The sequence below is a fragment of the Euprymna scolopes genome, chromosome 3, assembly GCF_053919585.1.
Source record: "Euprymna scolopes isolate OS-2025 chromosome 3, ASM5391958v1, whole genome shotgun sequence".
Classification (NCBI taxonomy): Eukaryota; Metazoa; Mollusca; class Cephalopoda; order Sepiida; family Sepiolidae; genus Euprymna; species Euprymna scolopes.
The window spans coordinates 123,171,046-123,182,933 of record NC_136484.1 but is presented as its reverse complement, the minus strand read 5'-3'; the positions used below and the strand labels follow the sequence as shown (position 1 = coordinate 123,182,933).

Here is an 11,888-nt window from a genome sequence, read left to right as displayed (position 1 = left end):
GATGCATTTTTAATAGAAACAAAAAGAAAAGAAAAACAATACATGCAAACGTTGTTTTTCAATCAACCGTTGTATTACGTATGTTTTTTTTTCACACATCCGAATGTTATTCACCCGTGCGTACATTCCTCAATGGGACCCATGTGTGACCGTTCGGGGTTTAGTCGAGGAGATTGCGTCACTGACAATAAGCAGTTATATGTAGAGGAGGGAGCGGTGCGTGTCACCAGGAAGCAAACAAACAAACAAAAAAATCAGCCAGGGAATCAAAGGTTACGGCTCGTTTGTAGTGGGAGTCAAATGAACTAGAGTGAGAAGAAAGAGAGGAGTGGGTTGTCACCTACAAAAATGTGCCCACCTGTTTGGTAGACCGCAGTCAAAGGTGGAACGTTTCCCAGTGAAGGTGCTTAAGGTCACGCCCGGATGCAGGTCATTTTTTTTTTTAAATAAGAAGTCACTTGAAAATAATTAAGGTAATTCCTTTTTTCATTTTTTTTAATTTTTATTATTTTTTAATTTTTTATTTTTATTATTTTAATATTTTTTTTAATTTTTATTATTTTTATATTTTTAATCACAGAATAACAATAATGTAAAAAAAACAAAACGAAAAATAATTTACATAATTTACTTATTGTACAAAGATTATCGCAACACACACACACACACACACACACACACACATTATATATATATATATATATATATATATATATATATATATATATATATATATGTATATATATATTACGAGTGGGCTACACAGAGGCGTATGTTTTATTCCTACATAAAATTTACAGGCTTATGAAAATATATCCATGCAAGGTGTCCTTGTTTCATTCGTGCTGGAAATCACCAGGCCAAGGCGCTTTGTAACTTTTTTTACAAGGGTATCACCACATTATCAAGGCCCGAAGATCACTCGAGGATAAAGTTAATGGATATACGGTAGTCATCATGACAACCGCGTAGTAATTGTTAGTAGTGGAAATTTGGTCCGATTAGATTATTTAAGGAAACGGCTCATCAAAAATTTGTTTACATTGGACTTGAAGACGACCGTATTGTAATCAGCTGGAAAGTAGGCCAACAGGAGAGCTTGTGATAGGTATAATTTTCTACTACTACTACTAAGCTTTATTCGCATAGTGAGCACTATGTTAGGTAATACTATAAATATAGGGTGTCTCAAAATATATTCACACTTGAACTGTTATTAGTGTTATCTGGACAATAATGGTTATCAATTTGAACATCTGCACGATTCTTCAATTAATCTATGTTCATAAATAAAGACTTTACCGTCATTCGAAGTGTGATTACATTTTTACATTTATTGAGACACCTCGTAATATTCTGAGCACATGCATGAAATTGCGGTCAAAAGGGACAGTTTACTAGGGAGGGGAGGTTACCGGGCTTGTGTTGGCGCAGGTAAGTCATCAAAGGAAAGTTAGAAGAATTGTAGAAAATGGCGAATTATTCATAAAGTTTATGTTTTGTAAAATAAAAAAAATCTTTGGAAAAAGGACAGGGACGGTCCGGAATATTAAAAAATTATATCAACAATTATAATTTACATGCTCTTATATTTTCCACAACGCGTTTTTTAATTATTTAAACGTCAAGAATTTCATAATTTTCACCGAAACTCATGTTGTACATACGCGCATATATATACTAGCAGGGTCACCTTCGATTTCCCGGGTTAGAGTGTGGGATAGCACAATATGAAAAGAAACTGGAATATTAGGGAGATATCAATCATACCAGTTAGTATAGGTGCTATAAAGAAAAACCTGAAGTCCTACCTAACTAATATTCCTGGTGAAACAAGTGCAAAAGAGATCTAATGTAGTATCTGTTCTGCAGATGCTGCACTTAAGATAATTTGTACCGGACAATGGAGGGGAAACCCTCTATACTGGGACAATTATTTTTGGTAACAAGAGTGCCCCCTTTTTGCCTACTTTTAGGGGAGCTGGTTTTTACCCCACATTAAAAATGGCCTTGTGCCTAATTTGCTTTGGAGGGAAAGCAAAAAAAATACATTAAATAAAAAGAAAAGAGTTTTTTAATATGAATATAAATACACACAAAAGAAAAACAAATTTATAGGAGTGTTAATTCAGTTGGCATTTACAATTCTTGACAGTAGCGAAAAATCAATCACTTAATTATTATATCAATCAGTAAATCTATTATGCCCTTAAATCATCAGAAGAAATAGCAACAATCAATCCGTCAAAAGGAAATAAAGTGTGATTCGACATGATTAAAATCCGAAAATTGGAAGAGAAGCGGTAAATACCTTTAATATGTTTCCATTACACCATTTTGAATTTCAAAAATAAAGTCACTAGACCCTACTATTCATACTAACATTCTCTATTAATTCATGAATATTCTATCAAAATATTTTATTTAATAATTAGTAAATTTATTAATTCTAATTAATCTATGCATACTCATGAAAATAACATCAATAATTATAAACTATTATACATGTTTGCATATATATATATATATATATATATATATATATATATATATATATATATATATACGAGGTGTTTTGAATAAGTTTCTCAACTTTTTTCGTATTTTTTCGTAGTACACACATAAACTCTAGTCCCCTTCGAAATAATCTCCCCCGGCTGCAATGCATTTGTTGTATCGTTCCAACAACTTCCGATAAGCCCCATGAGAGTCTTCTTGTGTGAGCGTGTCAATGATTCTCACTACAGTCGCTTTCATCTCATCAATTGTCTCATAATGACAGCCTCTACGGTTTTCTTTAAGCTTAGGAAAGAACCGAAACTTACAGGAAGCAAGGTCTGGACTATAGAGAGGGCGAGGAACTGTGTTGATGCCCATCTTAACGAAAAAAAGTCTGATCTTCTCTGAGGACACTTGGGACAAATTTCGTCCAAATCTTCCACATCTTCATTTTCTCGCGAAAAATTGTGTATACAGTTCCCACACTGACATCAAACTATGCACTTCTTCTACCTGTAGACACAGGACAGTCCTCATCCATGAATTTCTTTATTTGACCAATCAACTCTGGTGTTCTGACTTCCTTGACTGATGCTCGATTCATACAAGATGGTCCAAAAGAAGTCTGAAGTATTCCATACGTTTTTGATGCATTTTTCCAAGTTTAAAATATAATTTTATTGTATATCGTTCTTCTAAAGTGTCCTCACGCTCAAATTGAATTTTTGAAACTCACCAGCTGCGACAATCAGGTTTTAGTAGGGTGTATTCCAATTTTTGCTAAAGCTGTTCATTTGAACCTGAAATCGTAAAAATTGGCCAGTCATCTCATAAGATGTATAGCAATAACATTTTCAAAAGTTTACGATAACTTAAAATGCCTGTTCAAAAAAGTCTTGAAACTTAGTGAGGGCACCTCGTATATATATATTGTATTTATTTACTGTTTGTAGAGAAGACAAGCCATTGGTACCGTCGGTCTCAAGCCCGATGATTAGGAGCGTTTAAGATATCCATATCAAGCTCTCTTCAGCCAATACTCATTTATTTTATAACCGGAAGTGGAAAATATATATACCTCACGAGTTCACGTTTAACCCTCGTTTTGTTAATCCCCGGCCCCGTTTATTTATCGATTGATGATTTCATGAACTTTAAATTTTGAATTATTTTAATTTTAAAATCTAATTTCGATTGAAATTTTTTTCTTCTAAAATTTTTTGTATATATAAAACAATTTTAATTAAAAAAAATAATTTAAAAATCTAATTGTTATATAAAAAATTAATACTTAAAATTTATATCAATATCGATTAAAAATTAAAAATTGCGTTTAATTATATCGAATTACATTTAAAAATATATATATGGAGATAAAGAGATAGACAGAGAGGAAGACAGATGGTGGGGTGGCATATAATAATTATATTTAGACTTCATTTACTTTTTCTGATGTTAAAAATGAAACCATATTCTTTTATTTCATTTAATTTCATTAACAAAAACCTGAAGTTAAAATCAAAACCGCACACTCGATATTTTTAGCAAGACACATTCTCAACTAAACAATTGGGCCATTTGTTGGGTCGACTTTTAGAAAAACCCATGAGAAAAGCTGGATATATATATATATATATATATATATATATATATATATATATATATATATATATATATATATATATATATATATATATATATATAATACCATGAGTGCCCGGCGGTGCCCAGGTGTTTGGAGGCGTACGTTGAGCAAAAAAAAATAAAAAATGTGGTAGTAGGAACGCAGGTTCGAACCCGTACCGCAAAGGAGGAAAAGAACGAAGAAAAAGCCTGACGTCTTTGCTGTTACGACCACCGCCAAACCGGAAGTGACGTAGGTTTTAATTAAGGCTAGACAATAGAAAGAAGATGATGACTTTCGAAAATATCGGCGAAAAAAGTGACCCCCCCTGTAGGAAAGTGCTCAGTTAAAGGTGGATATATTAAAGTTTTTAGCCAATTTTTCGATATTTATTGTCTGAAAGGTCGAAATTCAAAACGATACTGATCTTGGGAAAATTCGTCGCCTCTGTCGAAAGTTTTAGCCAGACATGATAACATACATACATACATTTATATATTGGTAACTCAAATTTTCGACCCAAACCGATTAAAAAGCTGGCCCTATCTCTGAATACCCCTATTATGTCCCCTTAGCATTTAATGGTTTGGGATCAAGTCAAGTTATTAAGTTAGATCCATGTTCATGGAACCTATATCTAAAATTTCAAGTGTTTAGACCCAAAGTTGTCGGAGGAGTTTGGTAGAGTTCTCAAAGGTCAAATCGTTGAATTTTAACCCCCTTAACATCCAAATTTCTGGCTGTAAACGGATATCAAGTTTCCAGTCTGTAGACTGAAAAGTAACAGAGTTATTGTGTAGGGAAATGTACATAGACATACACAGACACACATACACAGACAAACACACACACAGACACTTTCACAGATATACTAGCATTTCAGCCTGGCGTTGCCCGGGTGTTTGGAGGTGTGTGTTGAGGAAAAAAAAAAGGGGGGGGGTAGTAGTAAGGCAGGCTCGACCCGTACCGCAAAGGAGGAAAAAAAAAACGGAGAAAAAGCCTGACGTCATTGCTGTTACGACCATCGGCAAACCGGAAGTGACAAAGGTTTAAATTAAGGCCAGACAATCGAAAATCGGCGAAAAAAGCGACCCCTCCCTGTTGAAAAGTGCCCAGTTGAGGGTGAAGAACTTTGACCCCTTAACAGCCAAATTTCTGTCGGAAAACGGATTACAAATATTTTCCCAAATCTCAATACCCTGTATATCAAATTTCGAGTCTGTAGACTGAAAATTGACAGAGTTAATGCGTAGGGAAATGTAAACAGACACAGACAGACAGGCAGACAGACACTTTCGCTTTTATAGATATATAGATAGATTGAATGTTTTAAGAACTTCTCTCTCTCTCTCTCTCTCTCTATATATATATATATATATATATATATACATACATATATATATATTATTTTTATTATTAAAACAATTCACACAAGTATATTTTATATTTGTGGGAGTGTTCATTTTTTTTATAGGAATGCTTCCGATAAGTATTGAAAATGCCTAATCAAACACATCCGATTAAAGAAGGAGCAGCTCGATATAGCATAACATCACAAGTGAATTTGAGAAGTTTTATCATCACACAAGCAAAAATGTTCGGTGTATAAAATAAACAATAGGTTCTTTGATAAGACAGGGGAGACTTCAAAATAAATGTTTCTGGTTAGAACACAATTATACCATGCTCCTTGAGGTTTTGCATTTTAAACTATAAGTCAAGCCACTTTATAAAAAATAATTTTATGAAATCAACAGTAGTTTCTTTACAGTACAATGTAGATTACAATGTATTGTGGATTAAGACACTGCGGAGAGGCATGTGAAGCTTTTTCCTCGTGTAAAGTGGTAGGTGTGCCCGACTAGAGCAGACAATCGATTTGATTTTACAGATTTCGATGATAGTATTGGAAGTGTAGAACATTTGTTCATCTTCATATAATCCCGGAAAACGTCGAGTTTCCCTGCTAGTTATATCTATTATATCTATAAAAGTGAACGTGTCTGTGTGTGTACATTTCCCTACGCAATAACTCTCTGAATTTAAAGTCTACAGACTCAAAATTTGATATACAGGATACTGAGATTTAGGAAAATCTTTGTGATCAGTTTTCGGCCAGAAATTTGGCTGTTAAGGGGTCAAAGTTCAACGATTTGACCTTTGAGAACTTTATCAAACTCCTCCGACAATTTTATGTCTAAACACTTGAAATTTTAGATATAGGTTCCTTGGACATGGATCTAACTTAATAACTTGATTTGAGCCCAAAACAATAAATGTTAAGGGGTCATAATAGGGGTAAAAGTTAAAAAAAAAAATTGACCTATGCGGTCTCTACAAAATTACTCAGACAATTTCTGGTTTAAACGTTTAAAATTTTACATAAAGGGTATTCAGAGATAGGGCAAGCTTTTTCATCGGTTTGTGTCGAAAATATTTAGTTACCAATATATAAATGTATGTATGAATGTTTACATGTCTGCTTTAAACTTTCGACAGATCAGTATCGTTTTAAATTCGACCTTTCCTACGACAAATGTCGAAAAATTGGCTAAAAACATTGATATATTCACCTTAACTGAGCACTTTTCTACAGGGGAAGTCGCCTTTTTCGCCGATATTTCTGAAAGTCATCCTCTCCTTTCGCTTGTCTAGCCTTAATTTAAACCTACGTCACTTCCGGTTTGGTCGTAATATAATATTTAGTTACCAATATATAAATGTATGTATGTATGTATATATGTATGTTTGCATGTCTGCCTAAAACTTTCGACATAGGCGACGGATTTTATCAAGATCAGTATCATTTTGAAGTTCGACCTTTTCTACGACAAATATCGGGAAATTGGCTAAAAACATTCACATCTTCACCTTCAACTAGGCACTTTTCTACAGCGGAGGGGGTCGCTTTTTTCGCCGATATTTTTTAAAGATATCATCTCCTTTCGATTGTCTAGGCTTAATGTAAACGTAGGTTACTTCAGGGTTGGCGGTGGTCGTAACCGCAAAGACGTCAGTTTTTTCTCCCCGTTCTTTTCCTCCTTTGGGGTACGGGTTCGAGCCTGCCTTCCTACTACCACTTTTTTTTTTGCTCTACATACACATCCAAACACCCGGGCAACGCCGGGCTAAAATGATAGTATACATATATATATATATATATATATATATATATATAGGAGAGAGAGAGAGAGAGAGAGAGAGAGAGGGGGGAGAGAAAGATAGAGAGGGAGATGGTGAGAGAGCACGAGAAAAGATATTAAAATTATGCAATTTTTAATTTACATGAAAACAGCCAAAATTGTATCTTTGTTGGTGTAATTAAGAAATAAACCTGCGAAATTAGGACCAACTCAAGAGTTTACATTACAAATAGCTTGAATAATCCAATTATATGTACTGAACAACTTCATAAGTAGGGCTATGACAACAGCATATTCTTTTCATTATTTTGACTCCCCAGTGTGTATCCGTTGATATCTTATATGCTTATATATATAGACTGATGTGGTTCTCGGTTGATTAACTGTGTCTAACTGTGTCGGATATATACTCGAGAGTCAAAACAATGAAAAGAATATGCTGTTGTCATAGCCCTATTCATATGTTACACACATGACCAGAATCTCCATTACACAATACAATTACATGCAAATTCTTGTCGTCATGGAATCGTATAATTTCTTAACAGTGTCACGTAAGACGGTTTCTATTGCAGTACTGATGACTTCCCATAAGGTTGTTTACAATGAAAATTAACCTTTATTATTACTAACGTCTAGTTTGATGATAGCCTATATCTGATTTAAATCCGGTGCAGATTGAGACCAGTTTACAAACTTTCCACATTCCATATCAAACTATAAAAGAACACGAACTAAATTAGGGGGTTGTCTGATAACATCCCTAATAAAATAATTCATTGTCGAACAAAAAAAGCACAGAACGAATAACAAAACCCTTTTTAAAAGAAAATAACGAAAGGATTTATTTGGACAGTTGAAAGTTGGACAGTGTCCGGGTCGAGAAAGAAGGAATATGGGTTCCTTTGAGTCTGTCAGTCAGGAAGCCGTTCTTTGTGTAGTCCCAGGTTGGCAACATTTATTTTCAGTGAAAATCGTCAATGTTGGAATGCTGAGTGGACAAGGACGAGAGAGAGAGAGAGAGAGAGAGAGAGAGAGAGAGAGAGAGAGAGAGAGAGAGAGAGATGTCTGGCTTCGCTGGTGGTGGTGTTCCTTCTGCTGGCTGCTGACTGTCTTTTTCAAAAGATACTAAAGAAGTTCCTCAAGGAACATATGAATCCATGCGTCCCGCCAGATGATTGTTCAGTATGTGGCTGAATCACTCAGGCGGAGGTGGGGGGTATTGATTCACGAAAGAAAATAGATCATTATTTGTGACTGCTACAGCGTGGAAGGAGCGTGCATTGTAATACATGAAAACAAAGTCCTGTTGTAGTGATATTTTACTTAGTTTATACTTGCGTAATATTTGCATATAACCTTTTCGGTTATAGTAAAGACAAACCTCTTTCTTTTTGATATCCATATACCTAAGAACTAAAGATTCTTTCAGACGATGACCGAAGTCATTTTTGATTTTACTTCTTTGTGTATTCCGATATGATCGAAAATTTTATTCGCGATGGGCACTGTCCCTATCTTGACGCTTAAATATGATATTTTGATTAATGCAAATTTCGTATTTATTATTATATCATTTTAGACTCAATATATGGTAAGGATTTAAAAAGTTAAAAAAAATAAAATAAAAAAATAACTCGTGCGCCACCACCGAGAATTGAAACCAAATATATTTAGCTTACAATTTACCTTTTCCTTTGACACTAAGCCTGAACTATGAAGACATGTTTGCCGCAAGGCTAAAACTTAAAATATGAACCAATAGCTATTACTTTACGCATGCATATTCGTAATGCCGTCGTTCGACCTTTGCCTGGCCAATTACATTTTTTTAATTTTCATACTTTGCACTGATTTTTCCCGGCTAAAACCCAAATATAAAGTTTCGCAATAGTTAAATATTAAGTTTCATGTCCGTAGACCAAAAACTGACAGAGGAGTTTGGTAGGCCAATTTTTTCAAACAAATATATATACGCATACATTGATATATATAGAAAGAGGGTTGTCTTTACTATAACCAAAAAAGTTATATGCAAATATTACGCAAGTATAAATCAAGTAGAATATCTGCATGAATATAATTACACATAATAGACAACAAAAGATAATCATCCCATAAGAAAACCGAAAAAAAAAGAAAAAAAAAAACTAATAGGGAATTAAGTAAAATGAATGTTTAAAAGAATATGTAAATTAGCTAGATCGTTTGCAGATTAATGCAGTTCCATGACCCATATATTATAAAGCTGTATTTTCTTTTTAAATAAATAGAAAAAAGAGTTTTTAATATGAATATTAATACACAAACAAACAAACAACAAGCTTTTAGGAGTATAGATATGTTGTTTATTGAATTAATATTACAAGTTTTCTATGTAGTTTGTTGTCTGCAATGTCCACCTATTTCGGAGAATGAAATTCAATAATGTGATCCAGATACAATCTACATATGGACATCTGGAGAAAGCCACCAACCCAGTTACGGCAAAGTGCTCAACAATACGAGTGCCCATAGATTAAGAAACGAATGAACGTTAGATGAAATATCTGTTTTTAATTTTATTTTTATTTTTTAAAAATAACTGATGCACACGAAAACAAACTTTCGAAATATCTTCAATCACAGCCGTTTTCTTCGTACTCGAACTTACCTGTTATCATAACGATATTTAGTAGAATGTTTCTTGGTCATTTTTGACTAGTGGGTCTGAATTATAGTTAACTATTTTAACTTCCTGGAATTCAATATCTCAAGCACGGCAATTTTATATAGAATTACCTGAGGTTTCTCAAGTGAACAGGCGACATTCGGTGAATGGTAGAATGGCTAGCGACTCTTTCCATTATAATCAACTAAAAACAAATATTATTTTTAGACTCCAATGTTCGTCAAAAAACACTTTGTTAAGAATATAGATTGGATTTCTTTTCTGCATCGGACAAAAAAAAAGTAAAGAAGAAAAAAAGAAAGAATAAAACGGATATTTTAAAAATGGATTCAGTAATTCTATGTGTTTAGCAATATAAATGCTATTTAATGTGTAAGCGTGTTAAACAATAAAAAACAAAGAAAACGCCATTTTAAATTTAAGCACAGCAGATTAAAGAAAATTCCAGTTAAAACCCGAGCGTAACACAGTACAAAAATTCTATTTACAAACTTAAGTCAGACAAACCAACCTTTTAGCTAAGAATAAAGAATAGTATCTGTTCTGATATCATATTTCATCGTTTCTGCGCTCAGTCAAAACACTTTAGACTGGAGCAATTTTTATTTTTGCCCCAATTCAGGGTGGCTATTTTGGAGGAGTTCAATTTTTCTCATATTAAAAATCGACCTTGTGTCTTATTCTGCCCTCGTAAATAAGGATGAACAAAATTGGCATTTAAAACATAAGACTAAAAAATACTAATTTAAACCTGAGCTGCGAGACTAAAGAATGCTACTTCAAACTTTAGCTGGCATAGATCGATTCCATTTTAAACGTAAGCTTGAATCGCGACCAAAAAATCCCAGTTCAAACTTAGACATTAACCAATGAAAATTCTATTTCAAACTTACAGGCCGGCGGACAGAGGCGCTGATAGAGATGCTTAGGCGTATCTAAATTAATATGCGTCCATATGCGACCATTTAACCTACACGTTTAACGACAAAAATGTTATTTCACTTTGAAACATGACAGACAAACGGACAGACAAAGCCCCTAATAAAGATACGAGAACACTTGTAAAAACTACTACAATTCATTGAAAACAAGCGACCATATGTGACAAGACAATATTTACTCCTATAGAAAATTAAGTAAATTTTTCTATTAATGTTAATTAGACCTCGAAAAGTGGAGTAATTAGAAAACAATAATCAATTAACTTCTTATAAATCTTTAAAAAAATTAATTCCATTAATTGTAAACTGTGTAAAATGTTTTCTCCTTTGCTCTCTCTCTCTCTTTCTCTCTCTCTCTCTCTCTCTCTCTCTCTCTCTCTCATACACGTTATGTTGCTACTTCTTTCAGCCTCTTTTATACGGACTACTAGAAGATGTACCCGGCGTTGGCCGGTATTAAACGTAACGTTAAATTACTTTAAAAAAATGAAGTAAAAAAACAAAAAACAAAAACAAAAAAAAACCCAGAAAGAAACTGAGACATGTGCATGCGAGTATTATGTTTTTTCTAAACATTTCACTTCTTGTAAGTAAATAAAAAGATCGATATGAGATCGAAACCAAAACCTAAAGACAGTGATTCGAGTACGATAACCATTAGACCAGCTTCTCACAATCTTTAAAAAGCGTTTTCCAAACCCACTTATTCTTAACATAATATGAACGATTCGTGTATGCGCAGTCATGAAACAGTTGACAAACAGATAAGCATCCGATGACCGCCAAGTACCAATTTTTCAATTTTTACCCCCTAGCAGCCCTATTTTACGGAAGAAAACCGATTAAAAAGTTTTCCACTTGTCTGAATACCCTATATACTAAATTACAAGTTTGTAGATAAAAAATTCATTGAGTATATAGGTTGAAAATTGTCCTTACATATACATTCTCACATTAACAGATACAGTAGAACCCCGGGATAGGTTGATTCTAGGATACGATTTTTCTGG

General features: G+C 33.7%; 1 protein-coding gene across 1 annotated transcript in view; it reads left to right on the top strand.

The window, feature by feature from the left end:
• Positions 1–337: 337 nt before the first annotated feature.
• LOC145258261 (sulfate transporter-like) overlaps positions 338–11,888 on the top strand; it is a 292,022-nt gene continuing 280,471 nt past the window's right edge. The window contains exon 1 of the mRNA XM_080116274.1: positions 338–473. The gene's annotated coding sequence lies outside the window, so the exon portion shown is untranslated. The remainder of the gene's footprint in view (positions 474–11,888) is intronic.